General features: G+C 49.5%; 1 pseudogene; it reads right to left on the bottom strand.

Annotated features, from left to right (window-relative positions):
* LOC141248086 (uncharacterized) overlaps positions 1–9,694 on the bottom strand; it is a 64,800-nt pseudogene extending 55,106 nt beyond the window's left edge.
* Between the last annotated feature and the right edge of the window lie 11,477 nt (positions 9,695–21,171).

The raw sequence follows: 21,171 nt of genomic DNA on the forward strand, positions 1-21,171 counted from the left end.
ATCGGTCTGCGTTAATATCCGACGCAGGAACCCACATCCTCTCCTCAGGACCATACCCTTTCCAATGAACCAGGTACTGAAGGGACCGGCGATTAAAACGTGAATCGATGACCCTTGATACCTGGAACTCCAAGTTACCATTGACCACCACTGGAGGGGGAGGTAGAGGTGACGGTACCACCGGCGCCACATACCTCTTAAGCAACGATCTGTGGAACACGTTGTGAATTTTAAACGTAGGGGGGAGGTCAAGACGGAATGCCACCGGATTAATAATAGAACTGATTCTGTACGGCCCGATGAACCTGGGACCCAGTTTCCAGGAGGGAACCTTAAGTTTAATATTCCTGGTAGACAACCATACCCGATCGTTCACACTTAGGTCCGGACCAGACACTCTCCTCCTATCAGCCATACGTTTGTATCGGTTCCCCATAGTATTCAGATTCTTCAGCACCCCTCTCCATACTGAAGCGAGTGATGAGGAAAATCGTTCCTCCTCAGGAACCCCCGAAGAGCCCCCCCTACTGAAAGTACAAAACTGGGGGTGAAAACCATATGCCCCAAAAAACGGGGACTTACCAGTGGACTCGCTCCGCCTATTATTAAGAGCAAACTCTGCCAGAGGTAAGAAAGAAGCCCAGTCCTCCTGGTTCTCTGACACAAAACACCGGAGATATGTCTCCAAGCTCTGGTTCATACGTTCCGTCTGACCATTGGTCTGAGGGTGAAAAGCCGATGAGAATGACAAATGCATCCCACGCCGTGCACAAAACGCCTTCCAGAACTTGGACACAAACTGAGACCCCCGATCAGACACCACATCGGAGGGTACCCCGTGAAGCCTCACAATCTCCCCAATGAACACCTGCGCAAGAGTTTTAGCATTAGGGAGAGCCGGAAGAGCGATAAAATGTGCCATCTTGCTGAACCTGTCCACTACAACGAGTATGACCGTTTTACCCGAAGACGGAGGGAGGTCCGTAATAAAGTCCATAGACAGATGAGTCCAAGGACGCTCCGGGATCTTCAAAGGTAAGAGGGCCCCAGACGGACGGGTATGTGAGGTCTTAGAGCGCGCACAAACCCCACAGGACGCGACAAAAGTTACCACCTCCTTATGTAAGTTAGGCCACCAAAACCGACGCGAGAGGAGATCCACAGTTGCTTTACTCCCCGGGTGTCCTGCCAAAACTGAGTTATGGTGTGCCTCGATCACCTTTTGTCGCAACTGATCTGGAACAAACAGTCTCCCCGGAGGTCCAACAGGGGCGTCCCCCTGAGCCTCCAATACCTCCTCCTCCAGCTCAGAGCATACTGCCGAAACCACCACCCCCTCCTGAAGGATAGGAATCGGGTCGTCCGTATTCCCGGCCCCAGGGAAACTACGAGATAAGGCATCCGCCTTTACATTTTTTGACCCAGGACGATATGTAACGACAAAATTAAACCTGGTAAAAAACAATGACCACCTAGCTTGTCTGGGATTCAGACGTTTCGCGGACTCCAGATATAGCAGGTTCTTGTGATCGGTGATGACGGTGACCGGATGGACTGCCCCCTCCAAAAAATGGCGCCACTCCTCAAAAGCTAACTTAATGGCCAAGAGTTCCCTATTGCCGACATCGTAATTCCTCTCAGCGGACGACAATTTTTTAGAGAAAAAGGCGCACGGATGCCACTTACCAGGGGACGAACCCTGTGACAATACTGCTCCCACCCCTACCTCGGAAGCGTCTACCTCTACAATGAATGGCTGTGACGCATCAGGTTGAATGAGTATGGGTGCCGAGGCAAAACATTTTTTCAAGGAGGAGAATGCTTGACAAGCCTTGTCAGACCACCTAGAAAAATCCGTCCCCTTTTTAGTCATGTCTGTGAGAGGCTTAACCATGGACGAGAAATTACGAATGAACTTCCGGTAATAATTAGCAAACCCCAGGAAACGTTGTAGTGCCTTAAGATTCTCTGGCCGATCCCACTCAAGAACTGCCCGCACTTTCCCAGGGTCCATACGAAAACCGGACGCTGAAACCAGGAAGCCTAAAAACTGGAGTTCCTGTACGGCGAACACACACTTTTCCCATTTGGCATACAGTTTATTATCCCGCAAGATCTGTAACACCTGCCTAACGTGCTCCTGATGAGACACCAGATCCGGCGAGTAAATTAAGATATCATCCAGATATATGACAACAAACTGTCCCACCAGGCGGCGAAAAATGTCATTAACAAAGTGTTGGAACACCGCCGGGGCATTAGTCAGACCGAATGGCATGACAAGGTTCTCATAATGCCCCTCCGGAGTGTTAAACGCCGTCTTCCACTCATCCCCCTCCTTCATCCTAATCAGATTGTACGCCCCCCTGAGATCCAATTTAGAGAACCATTTGGCGCCCACGATCTGATTAAAGAGATCGGGAATAAGTGGGAGTGGATACGGATCTCGGACCGTAATCCGATTAAGTTCACGGAAATCCAGGCAAGGGAGTAGGCCCCCATCTTTCTTCTTAACAAAGAAGAACCCCGCAGCCACCGGTGAAGATGAAGGTCTAATATGCCCCTTAGCCAGACTTTCTGAAATATAATCCTTCATGGCCTGCCTCTCAGGACCAGAAAGGTTATACAACCTAGCTTTAGGTAACTTGGCCTCAGGGAGCAGTTTTACAGAACAGTCATACTCGCGATGAGGAGGTAGTTCCTGACACCCTTTCTCCGAGAATACATCCTCAAAGTCCGCCAGAAATGGAGGTAAGACCCAAGGAGTAACCGCACCGATGACCGTGTTCATGCAGTTTTTATTACAGAATTTACTCCATTGGCTTATCTCTCTGGTTTGCCAATTAATAACCGGGTTATGCTTAGTTAACCAAGGAAGGCCCAACACTATAGGAGTGGGAAGACCCTCCTACACGTAGAAAGACAACAGTTCTTTATGTATCGCCCCCACTTGAAGTTTTACGTCATGCACAGCTTGCAAAAAACTTCCCTGACCGAGAGGCCTGGCATCGATCGAGAATATGGGGATGGGTTTAGCCAACTCACTCAATCGCATACCTTGAACCCGGGCAAACCGAGCATCAACCAGATTAGCCCCGGCCCCACTATCCAGAAGAACAGATATCCTCTCAGTTCTCGTACCCACCACCACCTCCGCCGGTACGAGAAACTGAGACGAACCTAGGGACGAAATACCTACTCCCAGATTGCCGTCCACCACACAACCTGGGATCAACAGTTTTCCGACGACTCTTCACTCTGCAAGGGACGGGATGGACACCCCCCAATAAAATGTCCCTTTCTCCCGCAGAAGAAACACCTTCCTGTCTTATGGTGCACCACCGGTCCCCTCCCCCGAAATGATGTCCCTCCTAATTGCATAGGCTCCTCTGGACTGACCAGGGGAACCACCATATGAGGGGACCTTGTAGGAGGTGGAGTCATCACAGGGGGTCGAGTTATCCCGCACCTCTCCCGAAGCCGTCTGTCAACGCGAATAGCCAGGGCCATAGCGGCTTCCAGTGACGCGGGAGAGTCATACTGTGCCAACACATCCTGTAATTTGTCGGATAAACCTTGACAAAACTGGCTCCTAAGAGCCGGGTCATTCCACTGGGTGTCCGTGGCCCACCTACGGAACTCCGAACAGAATTCCTCCGCCGGACGATCTCCCTGCTGGATCCTACGTAACTTAGACTCAGCAAGGGAGATCCGATCTGGGTCATCATATACGAGTCCCAGAGCAGCGAAAAACCTATCCACTGACTGGAGAGCCGGGAAGCCCGGGGGAAGAGAGAACGCCCAAGATTGTGGGTCCCCTTGTAGGAGCGAGATCACAATTCCCACCCTTTGTTCTTCACTCCCCGATGACCGAGGCCGCAGCCGAAAGTACAATTTGCATGCCTCCCGGAAAACAAAAAACTTGTCCCGCCCCCCAGTGAACCTGTCAGGGAGAGCTACTTTAGGTTCTGGTCCGGCTTGCTCCTGAGGATGCAAAACCTTGGACCTAACGTCCGCCAGCTCCATGGACAAACTCTGCAACTGCCGAGCTAGACCGGCTACTGGATCCATGGTAGCTGGAGAAAAACTAAGTGGGTCGGTGAAAATGTCACGCTGTCTCTGTATACTGGAGGTAGGGGCCTAAGCTGACCCTAAGCTGGGGCCCTGACTAATCCCTCAACCTGGAGGTACTGTTAAAGGTACAGAGGTCCAGGCCGCCAGCGTAACCCCTACCTCCTGAGGATCCCTGCACCTAAGTAATCTAGTCCTGAGAAGGACCCCGATCACAACAAAAGAGGACAAGTAATAATATGCCCACACACAGTACTTAGACGAACGAGACAGTACAAGGGAAAAACCAAAACCACCTTGCATACAAAAACTACACAACTACAACAGAGAGAACACCAACGGGAAAGGAGATAAATGATAAAGTGAGGAAGGGAAAAAACACTCCAAATACACTTATCTCAGAAACTCCAAATACCACGATCCGCTCTGTTAGTCTGTATGAAATGCTTTCACCGACACTTCCCAAACAGACCAGCAGGCATTTGAAGGAGTCTCACTACAGCAGCATTGATTGCAGCTGGGCGAGGCTGGACCTCGTCTAGCACAGAGAGAGAGAGAATTAACTCCCTCACTGCCGAAAACACAAAGCACCAAAAAGTCAGCTGCGAGAAGTCAGGCTGTGTAATCGTGACGATCTTCGTGGCGACACACCCGTGACATACATCCAGCAATCCTCGGAGGAGGTAGGATATGCGCCAAAACGCTGACCACCTCAGGCCTAGCCGCTACTACATACATGCGCTTGCATTCCTTGAAAACAAAGCAGATGCTATCTTCTATCATCCTCATCATGCTCCTCACCTTGGCACTCTCAACTCTCCTGATGGAGAAGCCAGGGCCCACCGTAGGAGTCGGGTTCTCTGGTGGGCTCCTCCAATGCTGCCCTAAAGCAGGCCAGTCTAAGAAAAGTGTGTGGGGATGTTCCGCAGAGAAATCGGGGTGGCTGGGGACCGTATATGGACACCCGGCCGCCCCCAGGCGGCTGGGGACCGTGTGTGGACACCCAGCCGCGGGGTGGCTGGGGACCGATTGTGGACACCCGGCCGCCCCCTGGTGGCTGGGGACCGAGCGTGGACACCAGGCCACCGGGCGGCTGGGGACTGAGTATGGATACCTCGCTGACGAAGCAGCCATGAGGTAGTGGCCAGCTTCAGCCTCCTCAAAACTAAAAGGCCCCATTTCAAGTGCAACCTAGCAGTATGGTATTGAAGCCTGGGGGTGGGTGGGTGGTTGGCTGCATATTTGCGCTTGCATTGCAAGGAATGGGGGAGGTACAATTGAACACTGCCCTGGGTCAAGGACTTGCACGGGGATAGTTGCAAGTCTGCATCTTCTGATGCGGCAAGGATCACTTCTGATGGGCACACTTTTAGGCAGTGACCTGGGAATCAGAGATGCTTCCAGGGCTCTTCCCCATGCTGTCCCCATGTCTTTTCAGCACTGTATGCATGTGTCACACAGCACATGGCCAGATAAGGTTGTAAAATGTTAAAATGACATTTCCCAGCGAATGCATTTGTCACAGTTGAAAGCAATACAAAAGTGCAAAAACGCATAAAAAATGCTACTTGTGAACATAGCCCAAGGTGTGGAGGAGTATTTTTGTTTTTGGTTATTTATTTCACCTTATACACAAGTCTTTACCCTGGAAAGGATGTTCCTTAACATATTTCACAGGAAAGCAGTTTCAGTTTCGTTTTTGAACGTTTTATTGTAAGCCCATAAAAGTGGCTTAATACCTCTGACCACGTTGTTGACAGCAGTGACCTGGGGGTCAGAAATGCTTCCTGGGGCGATCCCCATGCTGTCCCCATGTCATTTGAGCACTGTCACTATCATTTTGGGCACTTTTTAGGCTTTCTACAGACTGCCGGGGGTGCCGCCGCAAAAAAGCTTGGGTCTCCCATAGACTAACATTGGGCTCGTTGCTCAGGTCGAGCACCCGAGTATCACGGCGAGCTCGGGCCGAGCTTCGAGCACCCGAGCATTTTAGTTCTCGCTCAACATTAGTATTCATGATTATATAAAAAACTCTGGTCTCCCTTCATTGAAGAGTGAAGATATCACTGCTCTAGAAAGTCCTATCTGTGAGCTGGAGCTTAAAATTGCAGTCAAGAATTCTCCTACAGGTAAAGCCCCAGGCCCAGATGGTCTTCCCCTGATTTATTACAAAAAACTCGGCTCCTACTTATTCTTTCCCCTCCTATCTTCCATCAAAAATATATCTGCTTGCTCGGTATCTCCGCTCCCCAAACATGAATTATCTGCCAACATTATGGTTATACATAAAGTAGATAAAGACCTTGCCCAGTTAACCAGCTATCGCCCAATATCTTTACTTTATGTAGACTTGAAACTCTTTACCAAGATTCTAGCAACTAGACTAGCACCCTTACTCTGAGACATTATTCACCCTGACCTGGCGGGCTTTATGCCCGGTAGAGAAGCGAGGGACAACACCACGAAGGCCTTAAATCTTATTTATAGGGCCAAATTGGATGGCACCCCTTTGATGCTCTTATCCACAGATGCCGAGAAGGCCTTTGATTGGGTCAACTGGGTGTTGATGGAGGAGTTGTTGAAATAAATCAGGTTGCAGAGTTCCATGCTAAAGTGGATTGGTTCTCTAGACAGAATGAATGGTGTTTTCTCCTAGAGATTTCCAATTGCAAATGGCACTCGGCAGGGCTGTCCCCTCAGCCCCCTAATCTTTATCCTCACTCTTAAGCCCTTCCTCTGGTGTATCCGGTCCAGCCCAGATATTATGGGTCTAAAGATTCGAAATATCTCTTACAAAATTGCCGTCTATGCGGATGACCTGTTATTCTTCTTAACTAACCCAATTTTATCTCTCCCAAGCTTGATGTTGGAATTTAAAAAATGTGCATTTTTGTCTAATTTTAAAATCAACTTATCTAAGTCGGAGGCTTTGAATATAAATCTCTCATTGAAATTAGTTTCCTCATTACAGACTTCATTCAAATTTCGTTGGTCATCTCAATCCCTGAAGTATTTAGGCATTCTCCTCTCCCCTGATAATAATTCCATCTTCAAACTTAATTTTTCACCATTGCTCCAGAACATTAAAGTTGATTATTCAAAATGGTCTAAACTTTACTTTACTTGGTTTGGCAGATGTGAAATTCTTAAAATGAATATCCTCCCTCGCATATTATATCTCTTTCAAACTCTTCCCATTAAAATCCCTAGCTCCTTTTTTAAATCTATCATGTCCTTGCAAATAGGTTTCATATGGGCTAACAAACCAGCTAGACTCCAGCGAGCCCTTCTATGTAGACCAAAAAGTCAGGGAGGCTTGGGCCTTCCGGATGTAAAACATACTATTTAATTTCTCATATGTCTAGAGTTATAGATTGGTGTAGGCATGCCTCGGTGAAGCCATGGGTACAAATAGAACAAAGCTTCTCCAAGGCCACTTTAGCTGCTCTCCCCTGGGTACCCTTCTTTTCCCAATCTTCACTGAAATCTCATTCCATAATTAGTGCTACTGCTGCTCCAGACCAGAGATACGTAAACTTCTCCTTCCCATTCCATCTCCTTTATCGCCTATTATCGGCTCTCCGGACCTCTCCCCTGGTTTGTCAGATCCTGTTTTTAGACTTTGGATTTCTCAGTGAAGGTTTAAGGCTTTCCAGATTGGCGTAGATAATGATTGGCCTTAGAGGCACTTCAAGCTATTACTGATCCCTTACCACTGGGCATATGGTGTTCTCTCCAACTCCGTCACTTTGATCGCTCCCTTCCAAATTACGCTCAATATACACAAACCCCTTCCATGTTTGAAAATTTTTGTATGGGTAAGGGGGTGATTCGTCATGCACTTTCCTCCGTACACTCAATGTTAACTAACCCAATGGATCAGCCTCCTCCCAGATTTTTAACACAATGGGAAGAGGACTTGGGTATCACTCTCTCCATTGAGCAAAGGGAAAAGGTGCTGTCCTTAGCGCATAAATCTTCGCAAATCATGCACACGGGAGTAGTGATGAGCGAGTATGTTTTGTTAACCCTTTCGGCAAGTATGCTCGGGCCGAGCACCGAGTAGTTACAGCTGCTCGGTGTTATGTTTGAATCACTCCCATGTGCATGATTTGCAACTGTTTAACAGCTTTATTACATGTGAGGAATGTCTATTTCTTACACATTCCTCACATATAATAAAGCTGAGGGACCCGTCCGAAAACCCTCAACGTAGGCCCTGGGCGTGGCTGCAGGGCTTAAGTGATCCTGGTGCTGGACCACGTCTTTGGCCACGCCAAATGGGTTTTTGTTCTGAGGTCAGCGGTTGCAAATATAAAACCAATAGAGGGCACCTTAAGAAGTGCAAACTATATACAAGATCAGTTCCTGACTGCTCACAGTCCTCAGCCTGAAGTCTGTATACCCAGACGGGTAACCAAATGCACACAAAACAAATTTTCTGTTTGTACCCTTACGGGTAACTTATTTACAATGTTCAGTCCCATTTACTGGTACTTAGTAGTGGGGCCCCCGCCGGGGGTATTTCTGATTCTTGTTGGCTGACCCAGCCGGGTCATCAGCCATGAACTGCGGGGGCATGTCCTTTTCCTCCTTGACTATGCGGTATACCTGGAGGGCATACCACCTGTGTTCCCTGTGGTGTCTAGTATAGGTGACATGGTCACCGGGGTACAAATTCCGGTCGGGATGTCCCTGCTCCAGATGGGACTCAACATCCCGCCGGTTAACAAAGATGTCTCTGCTAAAGTGGGGATCGCGGATGAAACCCCACCCCGCCTTTAAGTCGAATTTAATGACCAGTCCCTCTTCACGGGGACTAGGATGGGCAGATTCCGCTTGCCGGACCTGGGTTTTTGCGGCCTTGTTCCAGGCGTCCAACCGCTCGCAGCGCGCCCGCCGGGTGTGCACTCCTTCTCTAGTTGCAGGTGCTCCCGTTTTCAGAACTCCTTTCTTACCAGCGCCTGGGCTTGGGTCTCCTGCGGGAACCCCATCAGGCCCCCCCCCGGTTGTCCCAACTAAATTCTTTTCCTCCGGGGCAGGCAACTGGGGGCGCTGGTGTCGGGAGTAGAGGGTACTGCTGCTGGTCCTCAAACCTGGCAGACCAGTCGAAGGAGGGCGCTCCGTACACCCACTCGGGTGCCGGAGGTGGCGGTTCCGGAAGGGAGCCGAGCAAGAGGTCCGCGGAGTCATCGCCCGGGAGTGGAGGTTCTGGGCTTAGCAGCTGCTCCAGGTTGCACATGGTTGGGTACGGGGGGTGCTGCTGTAGGAGGCCCAGGAGCAGGTCGGCGCTTGCAGCGCCCAGGACAGAGGAACTCTTCCTACCTGCTCCTGTGCTGCACTCGGCCTCCTGGCGCTCATCTGGCTCCGCCGGGGCTGGGGCGCCGCTGATGGTACCCGGGGCTGGCTGCCGCCGAGCTGCTATCTTCTCCAGCAGCTCCTTCTTCCACCTGGCGACCACTGCTCGCTGGGCCCATTCCACCTGTTGGCTCAGCTCCTGGATCTCATTTTGGAGGAATTCAGCATCCTCCGGGGAAAGTTTGCTTGTCGCTCCCTCCAGGGTGAGGGGGGGCACTTGCTGCTTCAGGCCAGAGGTGGAGGCTTGATCCTGGCTTCCGTTCATGCTGGCTGCTGGGTGCGGTCTGTCTAGACTGGTTAAGACCAAACCCTGTCTCCATTCCCTCTCTCTTTCTCCCCTCCCTTTTTGGGGGTGGTTCCATGGCAGTCGGCTGTCGGTCACTCCCAGGGACGTCCTCCCCGCCTTGACGGACACATCTATGAGGACAGTCACATTGGCAAGGGGCGGGTTGTGCTTTTGGCGCCATTTTGGGAACCGGCCCACGGTGGGAGGTTCCATATTGTTGTCTATGATCACGCACATAATGGCGCCCGTTCTTCTGGGGCGGGTGCCACATTCAATGTGGAAATATACAGTTCAAATAAGGCACACAGTACCCGGTGGCAACGGGCACAAAATCCTGTTCGTGATGCCAGGAAAGAGAGCTGTGTCACCCAGGGGGATATAGGGGACTCGGTGCCCGGGCCTTTTACCTTGTTTAAGGAGTCACGGCAGTCGGCTCCCGGGCCCGTACTCTGGGTCTCTCTTTAAAACGGGGTTTTAGTATACAGTTTGCCTCGTGACGCCACCTGTGGTTTCCGGTGGTTTTCGGCGCTGCTGCAGACCTCCGGGGGGGGTGATGGGATGGCAGCTAGGATGTTTCTGCTCCCCATAGGCGAAGCGGGCCCCTGGGGCAGTGTAGAATAGATGATGGTGATGCTGGGGCTTGCAGTGCAGGAGAGATGGTGCAGAAGAAATAACTGATTTAGGCCGTGCAGTGCAGTTATCCGAGTTTTACTCACAGTTCTTGATCAAGTTCCTCAGATACACTGTAGGGGTGTCAGCCTCCCGCGTCGCACTGTGTCTACCAGCCAAGGGGTTCAGCACTTTCTCAAATATATCAGGAGCGCTTGATGGAACCCCTCTTTCTTTTTGTTCATTACTGGACCGACTTCTCACGCTGGGTCTTCTCCCTCCTGCCCTGCGCTTCCCACACTAAGTCCCGATCGGGTGCTCTGAAGTCCCTCTGGGCAACCTGGAGTTCCCGGACCTGCTTGATGCCCTTCACGGTGACTAGGGTGAGACTGTGGCGACTGCACCATGGAAGTGCAGAAGGCTCCGGTTTTTCCAGCCGAGACCAGGAGTAACACGGCTGGGCCAGGGACCTGTTCCCTTCCTGCCGCCTGATCCCTCTGACACCTGGCAGATTCGGGGCGTACGGGTGCTGTCCTGCACTCACTGTACCCCCTGGGATCCCTTCTGTAAAACGGACCCTTTCTCCTCAGCTCCCCTGGGCCTCTATTACTAGGCCCCAAACATGGAGCAGAGCTCCTAAAGAGACTCTGCTCCCCTCCTCTCCTTTCACTGAATCACTCTCACTCTCTGTTCTCCATCTCTCTCTGTCCTGCCACCCTAAGATGGCTTCCCTTTATATACTTCCTACAATGGTGCTCCCCTACTCTACATCCTCCACCCATACCTACTACTGGTTCCCCCTACCTTTGGTTCCCCCCACTCCAGCCAGGGACAGGGCTCAGCAGGAGACACAGTGCGTCTTGCCCTTCCGGACGGCCTGGAGTAGTGTAGTGTTGAATGTGGGTGTTGGGGTTCCGGGCAGCACTCCTTCCTTACCTGAGAGAAGGAGACATCACACCTCTGCGTGAGGTGCAGTACCTCTGTGGCGACTGAACCCTCAGGGGCGCCACACACTCCTTGTGAATCTCCTTTTCTTAACAATCCTTTCAAGGCTGCAGTTATCCCGGTTACTTGTGTACCTTCTTCTACCACACTTTTTCCTTCCACTCAACTTTCCATTAATATGCTTGGATTCGGCACTCTGTGAACAGCCAGTTTCTTAAGCAATGACCTTTTGTGGTTTACCCTCCTTGTGGAGTGTGTCAGTGACTGCCTTCTGGACATCTGTCAATTCAGCAGTCTTCCCCATGATTGTGGAGCCTACTGAAACAGACTAAGGGACCTTTTTAAATGCGTAAGAAGCCTTTGCAGGTGTTTTTTGTTAATTATTCTAATTTACTGAGATAATGACATTTGTGTTTTCATTGCCTGTAAGCTGTAATCATCAACATTAACAGAAATAAGTGACGCGCCCCCTGGGCCATGGGGTACTCGGTAGCAGGTCCGGTCGTTGCTAGGGGAGATGTCACAGTGGCGGTGACCCGGTCCGTGACCCAGGGCGGTCAATAAAAGGGGATATTTGCAGGGGAATTAAAGTTCTTAAATACAGTTCGTGACGCCACCTGTGGTATGCGGCTAAAGGGAGCTGCCGCTGCGGAGCAGGTCCTCTGGAGCTGTTGTTAATGCAGCAGAGTTGGTTCACCTCTCCACAGGCAGAGCTTTGTTCCAGGGCAGTGTAGATGTTGTTGATATTGAGCTAGCGCTCGTGGTGCAGTGTAGTGCAGGGGGTGATGGCGCAGCAGTAATAATTCACAGAGACAGTGGGGATGCAGTCTTCCGGATTTACTCACAGTTCTCACTTTGCTCCTGGTTACAACTGCAGATCATAACTTCTCACGTCGTGCTGCGTTCACCGGGCAGGGGCTCAGCTAACCCTCAGGTACCTCCGGAGTACATAACGGGACCCCCTTCTGTGTGTTCCTTCTGGCCGTCTCCCTGCACCTCACACCCAGTGTCCCAATCCAGTGACCGCGGACCTTGTCGGGCGACGTCTTCTCTGTCCCCTGGGTCCTCTATGGCCACCTTTTCGGTGAGTTAGATGTGGCTTTTGGGCTGCAGCACCTGAAATGCTGCACCCTCCGGTTACCTAGTTGAATATTGCAATTCTCATTAGTTACGGGCCGGTCCCCTCTGCAACCCGATCCCTCCACCGCCTGGTAGATTCGGGCGTATGGGTGGCCTCCAGCACTGCCCGTACCCCTGGGATCCTTTCTTCACTCCTGGAGCCTTCTCTCTGCTCCCGTTCCTTCCTCCTCTCCTTCTCCTGGGCCTCCTTACTCAGGCCCGTGCTTCCCTGAGCAGAGCTCCTGCAGAGCTCCTGCTCCCAACTCTTCCTCTGACTCTCTCTCACTTCTCCTCTGACTGGAAACCTTCTAGATGGTTCCATCCCATTTTATATCACTTCTTACTGAGCTCCCCTGAACTTCTTCCTCCACCCACACCCACTACATGGTTCCCCCTCTCTTGGTTCCCCCCACTCCAGCCAGGGACAGGGCTCAGCAGAGGAGCAGTGCATCTTGCCCCTCCTACTGGTCTGGAGTAGTGTAGTGTTGGATGCAGGTGTTAGGGTCCTGGGCAGTACTCCTTCCTTACCTGAGAGTGAGATACCACACCTCTGGGTGAGATGCAGTACCTCTGTGGCGACTGAGCCCGCAGGGGCGCCACATAAGCACTTGAAATAGATCACTCTGTTTGTAATGACTCTATATAACATATGAGTTTCACTTCTTGTATTGAACTGAAATAAATTAACTTTTTGATGATATTCTAATTTTGTGAGAAGCACCCATGTGTGCATATATATATATATATATATATATATATATATATATATATATATATATATATACTACCATTCAAAAGTTTGGGGTCATTTAGAAATGTCATTATTTTTGAAAGAAAAGCACATTTTTTTTCAATGAAGCTAACATTAAATGAATCAGAAATACACTCTATACATTGTTATTGTGGTAAATGACTATTCTAGCTGCAAACATCTTGTTTTTATTGCAATATCTACATAGGTGTATAGAGGCCCATTTCCAGCAACCACCACTCCAGTGTTTGAATGGTACATTGTGTTTGCTAACTGTGTAAGAAGGCTAATGGATGTTTAGAAAACCCTAGAAAACCCTTGCACAAGTATGTTAGCCCAGCTGAAAACAGTTTGGCTGATTTGAGAAGCTATAAAATTGACATTCCTTTGAGCTAGTTGAGAATCTGGAGCATTACATTTGTTTGTTCTATGAAACTCTCAAAATGTCCAAAAAAAGAGAACTTTCATGTGAAACTTGACAGTCTATTCTTGTTCTTAGAAATGAAGGCTATTCCATGTGAGAAATTGCCAAGAAACTAAAGATTTCCTACAACGGTGTGTACTACTCCCTTCAGAGGAGAGCACAAACAGGCTCTAACCAGAGTAGAAAGAGAAGTGGGAGGCCCCGCTGCACAATTGAGCAACAAGACAAGTACATTAGAGTCTCTAGTTTGAGAAATCGACGCCTCACAGCTCCTCAACTGGCAGCTTCATTAAATAGTACACGCAAAACGCCAGTGTCAATGTCTACAGTGAAGAGGCGACTCCGGGATGCTGGCCTTCAGGGCAAAGTGGCAAAGAAAAAGCCATATCTGAGACTGGCTAATAAAAGGAAAAGATTAATATGGGCAAAAGAACACAGACATTGGACAGAGGAAGAATGGAAAAAAGTTTTATGGACGGACGAATTAAAGTTTGAGGTATTTGGATCACACAGAAGAACATTTGTGAGATGCAGAACAACTGAAAAGATGCTGGAAGAGTGTCTGACGCCATCTGTCAAACATGGAGGAGGTAATGTGATAGTCTGGGGTTGCTTTGGTGCTGGTAAAGTGGGAGATTTGTACAAGGTAAATGGGATTTTGAATAAGGAAGGCTATCACTCCATTTTGCAACGCCATGCCATACCCTGTGGACAGCGCTTGATTGGAGCCAATTTCATCCTACAACAGGACAATAACCCAAAGCACACCTCCAAATTATGCATGAACTATTTAGGGAAAAAGCAGGCAGCTGGTATCCTATCTGTAATGAAGTGGCCAGCGCAGTCACCAGATCTCAACCCCACTGGGCTGTTGTGTGAGCAGCTTGACCGTATGGTACGCAAAAAGTGCCAATCAAGCCAATCCAACTTGTGGGAGGGGCTTCAGGAAGCATGGGGAGAAATTTCTCAAGATTACCTCAGCAAATTAACAGCTAGAATACCAAAGGTCTGCAATGCTGGAATTGCTGCAAAGGGAGCACTCTGTGACGAAAGCAAAGTTTGAAGGAGAAAATTATTCTTTCTAATAAAAATCATTATTTCTAACCTTGTCAATGTCTGGACTATATTTTCTAATCATTTTGCAACTCATTTGATAAATAAAAGTATGAGTTTTCATGGAAAATACAAAATTGTCTTGGTGACCCCAAACTTTTGAACGGTAGTATATATATATATATATATATATATATATATATATATATATATATATATATGTACAGAAATTATGGAAGCAGCACTCCAATTCAGTGAAAAAAGTTGATTTTAATGGCCCATATGGCGACGTTTCGGTCCACAGTGGAGACCTTTCTCAAGCAAGTAACAAAGTGCATATGCATAGTATATAAGGCAAACCAATTACAAAAGTAATTTAGCAGCAATTATTCAAAAATAGTGTGTTATGACATACATACTATATATCATCCCATAGGATAATTAATACAGTGTAGAGCAAAAGTGACCATGTGCAAAAAGATACAATATGCATAAAAATTACAATAGCAAACTTCATATTAATACATAATCGTCATTCAATAACAGCTGTATATAATTAGTTGACATAATGACTCACCCCATATTTCATTACATTTGCAACAAACATCGGCGTCTACGTAGTACTAGTGCGCATGTCCAGAGTGAATATACTTCTGCAATTGTGCTATAGCACTAAGTCACAAAGATAAGGGCATCGCGCATGCGCAGTGTCCACCAAGGCCTTATACGCCATGTTGGATCCGGGACACAGTACAATGCGCATGCATCATATGACATCAGTGCGCGCTTGCGCATAGTACGAGGAAATGTGGCCCATTCAGCGCTCTTATTGTATGCACATATAGTGCTATCTATTTTAGTGCAGACCACAATACATCCATCATGGCAATATCGGAAGACTGGTATACATCCGTCGCCATATGGGCCATTCAAATCAACTTTTTTCACTGAATTGGAGTGCTGCTTCCATAATTTCTGGATTTCTGGATGTTTTGTGGACTGGTATGTGCCTGGGGAGCTTTGCACCAAAACTTTTTGCTGGTGCTGTTCATTACTTTCTTTTTATATATATATATATATAGATCTGAGTGAATGAAATCTTCTCATTGAATACTTTGTTCTGTACAAAGCTGAATCTGCTGACAACAAATTCACACAAAAATCATCAATGGAAATCAAATTTATTAACCAATGGAGGCCTGGATTTGGAGTCACCCACAAAATTAAAGTGGGAAAACATACTACAGGCTGATCCAACTTTAATGTAATGTCCTTAAAACAAGTCAAAATGAGGCTCAGTATTGTGTGTGGCCTCCACGTGCCTGTATGACCTCCCTACAACACCTGGGTATGCTCCTGATGAGGTTGCGGAGGGTCTCCTGTGGGATCTCCTCCAAGACTTGGACTAAAGCATCCGCCAACTCCTGGACAGTCTGTGGTGCAACGTTACGTTGGTAGATGTAGCGAGACATGATGTTCCAGATGTGCTCAATCAGATTCAGGTCTGTGGAACGGACGGGCCAGTCCATAGCTTCAATGCCTTCATCTTGCAGGAACTGCTGACACACTCCAGCCACATGAGGTCAGGCATTGTCCTGCATTAGGAGGAACCCAGGGCCAACCACACCAGCATATGGTCTCACAAGGGGTCTGAGGATCTCATCTCAGTACCTAATGGTAGTCAGGCCACCTCTGACGAGCACATGGAGGGCTGTGTGGCCCTCCAAAGAAATGCCACCCCACACTATTACAGACCCACTGCCAAACCGGTCATGCTGAAGGATGCTGCATGCAGCAGATCGCTCTCCACAGTGTCTCCGGACTCTGTCACGTCTGTCACATGTGCTCATTGTGAACCTGCTTTCATCTGTGAAGAGCACAGGGTGCCAGTGGCAACTTAGCCAATCCTGGTGTTCTGTGGCAAATGCCAAGCATCCTGCACGGTGTTGGGCTGTGAGCACAACCCCCATCTGTGGACGTCGGGCCCTCATACCACCCTCATGGAGTCGGTTTCTAACCGTTTGTGCAGACACATGTGTGGCGCCCCTGAGGGTTCGGTCGCCACAGAGGTATTGCATCTCACCCAGAGGTGTGGTATCTCTCTCTCAGGTAAGGAAGGAGTATGGCTCAGGACCCTAACACTGTATTCACTACACCACATTTCCGGGGGACAGGGCGCCAATGCTCCTAAGGGAGAGCACAACTGTCCCTGATCCCTGGCTGGAGTGGGGGGAACCACCTAGTTAGGGGGAACTATGTAGTGGATGGGTGGAGGAAGTAGTTAAGGGGAGCACATAGTGAGAGATATAAAAGAGTAGCCATCTTAGGACAGTACGCAGTTCAGTTCTGTCCAGTCAGTCAGACTGAGGTGCAGACAGGAGCAGGGGCTCTGTAGGAGCTCTGCTCCACGGGCGGGCCTATCCAGGAGGCCTGAGCCTGGGAGAGAGAGAAGGGGCAGGAAGGCTCCAGAAATCTAGAAGGCACCCTAGGGGTACGGGCCATGCAGAAGGCCACCCGTACGCCCGCTGCTACCAGGAGGTAGAGGGGTCGAGGCCAGAATAGGGAACCGGATCCCTCAACTAGTGGAGAAACATTGAAGGCTCAGCTAGGAACCGGTGGTTACAGTGTCTAACGTGCTGTAACCATAATCCACACCAGTGGCCCTAAGAAGGTGTCCACATAGGACCTGGGGATGGAACATACGTCGCCCGCTAAGGCCCGAGGGTACCGGATAGAAGTGGCGCTGGGTGTGAGGTGCAGGAAGAGGCCAGAGGAAGGTACATTGAACGGGGTCCTGAGAAGTGCTCTGGAGTTATCTGAGGGTGGACTGAGCCCCTCACTGAGTACGCACAGCACGACGTGGGAAGTTGCCTGGACGTCTGTAACTTGGAAGCAGATAACTGTGAGTAAAGACCCTGGGACTGCACTGCAAAGACTCTGTGTTGTCATTACTGATACCTCGCACTACAACAATCATCATCCTTTCCCGCTGCCCTGAAGCTACACTCTTCCTGTGGGGAGTCACATCACCTCGCTGCACGTAACACCTGCTTCAGTGGACTGCTCCGCAGCGGCGGTTATCACTGACCGCAATCCACAGGTGGCATAGTCAGACATTAACCTAAATACAGACAATACGCCCTTGGTTTGACCGCCCTGGGTCACGGACCAGGTCACCGCCACGGTGACTACAACCCCCAACATCTACAACAGGCCGGTTCTGGGTATCCCCACGGCCCAGGGGGCACGTCACATGCACATTTGTGGCCTGCTCGAGGTCATTTTGCAGGGCTCTGGCAGTGCTCCTCCTGTTCCTCCTTGCACAAAGGCGGAGGTAGCGGTCCTGCTGCTGGGTTATTGCCCTCCTACGGCCCCCTCCACATCTCCTGGTGTACTGGCCTGTCTCCAGGTAGTGCCTCCAGCCTCTGGACACTACGCTGACAGACACAGCAAACCTTCTTGCCACAGCTCGCATTGATGTGCCATCCTGGATGAGCTGCACTACCTAAGCAACTTCTGTCGGTTGTAGAGTCCGTCTCATGCTACCACGAGTGTGAAAGCACAACCAACATTCAAAAGTGACCAAAACATCAGCCAGTAAGCATTGGTACTGAGATGTGGTCTGTGGTCCCCACCTGCAGAACCACTCCTTTATTGAGGTTGTCTTAATAATTGCCAATACTTTCCATCTATTGTCTATTCCATTTGCACAACAGCATGTGAAATTGATTGTCAATCAGTGTTGCTTCCTAAGTGGACAGTATGATTTCACAGAAGTTTGATGTACTTGGAGTCATGTTCTGTTGTTTAAGTGTTCCCTTTATTTTTTTGAGCAGTGTACATATATATGTGTAAAATATATATATATATATATAAAAAATATAAAGAGGCAGCACTCCAAGAAATTTAAAAAAAAAAAAAAAAAATGGACTTTAATGAGCCCAAAGGCGACGTTTCGGTTCACAGAACCTTTCTCAAACCTTGAAGAAAGGTTCTGTGAACCGAAACGTCGCCTTTGGGCTCATTAAAGTCCATTTTTTTTTTATTTTTTTTTTTACATTTCTTGGAGTGCTGCCTCTTTATATTTTTTCTATTGACATGCAGCAGTTTGGACAGACTGTTTGGAGGCTTGGCACCGACTAGTGAGTAGTGTTGAGCCACCCCCGTAGTGTTCGAGTTCGGTTCGGTTCGTCGAACACCGTGTGTTCGCCGAACTGTTCGTCGAACACCTTCGAACACCGTTAAAACCAATGGCAGGCAAACAAAAACACATAGAAACACATAGAAAACACCTTCAAAGGTGTCCAAAAGCTGACAAACTGCTCAGAAGACATAACTAACACATGGAAAAGTGACAAGTACATATAGTCATGCGAAAATAAAAGAGGTGGAGGAGTAAAAGGAGGGGGAGACACAGATATAGGCATGTCATGCCCTTCTAAAATCCAAAAAGTGAGAAGCCGACACGGCCAGTCCGCTCCTGCCCGTGCCACCTCCGTGTCGCCGGGTTTGTGCCAGAACCGCGGTGAATCCTGACGGCCAGCCCCCCTCTCCCAATACTGGTGCCTGTCCGCTGGTGGGTCGAGCGAGCCCCCCTGTGGTGGAGGCAGCTCTAAGCTTTTAATTTAAATTGTCTCTCTAATTTGAATGAATACACTTTAAATCCATTTACAAGGATCTATTGGAGGGCAAGTCTCATGCCAGCAGCCGCGGTAATTCCAGCTCCAGTAGCGTCCACTAAAGCTGCTGCAGTTAAAAAGCTTTTATAAGGATCGAGCTCGGCTGTCCACCGCAAGGCATCCTACTGCCAGTCCCAGCCCCTATGCCTTGGGGTGCCTCCTGATGCTCTTCACTAAGTATCCCATGGTCCCGAAGCATTTCCTTTGAAAAAATTAAGTGTCTAAACTACAGGTGGTGCAGCTTGCTTAACAGCCGGGATAATCCGCTCACTAGCAGACACTGCTACTAGGCACAAAGTATTTCCTGGGCTAGATGCAGTTAAAAATTTGTAATTAGATACTCTCGTTGGATGCTGAGAAAGCATTCCATAGAGTCTCCTGGCACGCCATATATGATTCTCTTAAAAAGCTTGGGGTAGGGGTCTAGGGGACCCTTTTATAGCCAAAATCACGGCCCTGTATCGCAATACGTCACCTAGGCTGAAGATAAATGGAACTGTAGCACCCTGAGGGCTCGGTTGCTACAGACGTATTGCACCTCACCCAGAGGTGTGATATCTCACTCTGCATGCATTACACCACATTGCCGTGGGGCAGGGCGACCAATATGCCCCTGAGATGGGCACGACAGTCCCTGTCCCTGGCTGGAGTGGGGGGAGGGAACACTGAGGAAGGGGAACCCTGTAGTGCAGGAGCAGGGAGGAAGCAGTTCCTGGGTGCATTGAGAAGGGAGTATAAAAGGTGGGCACCATCTTAGTTCAGTGCAGAGAAGTCTGAGCAGAAGTGGCAGGGAGCAGGGGCTCTGCATGAGCTCTGCTCCGGAGGCGGGCCTAGTAACAGAGGCCCAGGCCTGGAAGAGGGAGAAGGAAGGAAGAGGAGCGGAGAAGGCTCCAGGAACGAGGAATGAAGGGATCCCAGGGGTGCGGACGGGCGAGTCGCCACCGCACGCCCGAATCCACCTGCGTGGAGGGGTCAGGCCAAAGGGGGAGACCGGTCCCCGAACTAGTGGAGGCAGGAAACGACCCTCAGCTAGAAACCGGAGGCTCTGACATTTTATGTGGCGCAGCCCCTCGCTACACCCGCTAGGAAGGCATCACATAGGGTCAGGGAAACTGGCGCCAAGTTTACCAAGAGGAGGCCCGAGGCAGCCGGACAGAAGTGTTGGTAAGAAAGGCCAGACAAAGGACACACAAAGGGGGTCCTGTGAAGTGCTCCAAAGTTATCTGGGAGTTGTCTGAGCCCCTCACCTGGTGAGCACAGTACGACGTGGGCAGCCGTTACCTGCAGACGTGGTCTGGATAATAAGAACTGTGAGTAAAGGCCCTGAACTGCATCACTGACTCCGTGTCGTTATTGCTGCTGCCCTGCACCATCACCCCCATCCTCCGCATACACTGCCCTGAGGCTATACTCCTCCCATGGGGAGTTATGCTATGCTCTGCTGCACCCACAACACCAGCCTCAGTGGTCTGCCCTGTAGCGGCGGTTCACTCTGACCGCAATCCACGGGTGGCGTAGTCGGACATTTAAACATGAAAACCACATAAATAGTTCCGCCACTGGTTTGACCGCCCTGAGCCACGGAACCGGGTCGCCGCCACGAAGACTACAACCACCAGCATCCACCAAAAAGGGTCCGGCTCCGGGTGTCCCAAGGCCCAGGGGGTGCGTCAGAACATTTTCATCACCTTTCACAATCACCAATGGGACAAGGCAGTGATGTCCTCTGTCCCCTCTCTTATACATCCTAGTGACGGAGCACCTGCTCTCATCAATTCGCCATAACCCCAATATTAGGTGGATTGAGGTGGGAGGCACCGAGTACAAGTGCTCTCTATTTGCTGATGATGTCCTAGTATATATCACTCAATCACAT

The sequence above is a fragment of the Phyllobates terribilis genome, unplaced genomic scaffold, assembly GCF_046119375.1.
Source record: "Phyllobates terribilis strain yellow unplaced genomic scaffold, ASM4611937v1 Scaffold_2__4_contigs__length_985480577, whole genome shotgun sequence".
NCBI lineage: Eukaryota > Metazoa > Chordata > Amphibia > Anura > Dendrobatidae > Phyllobates > Phyllobates terribilis.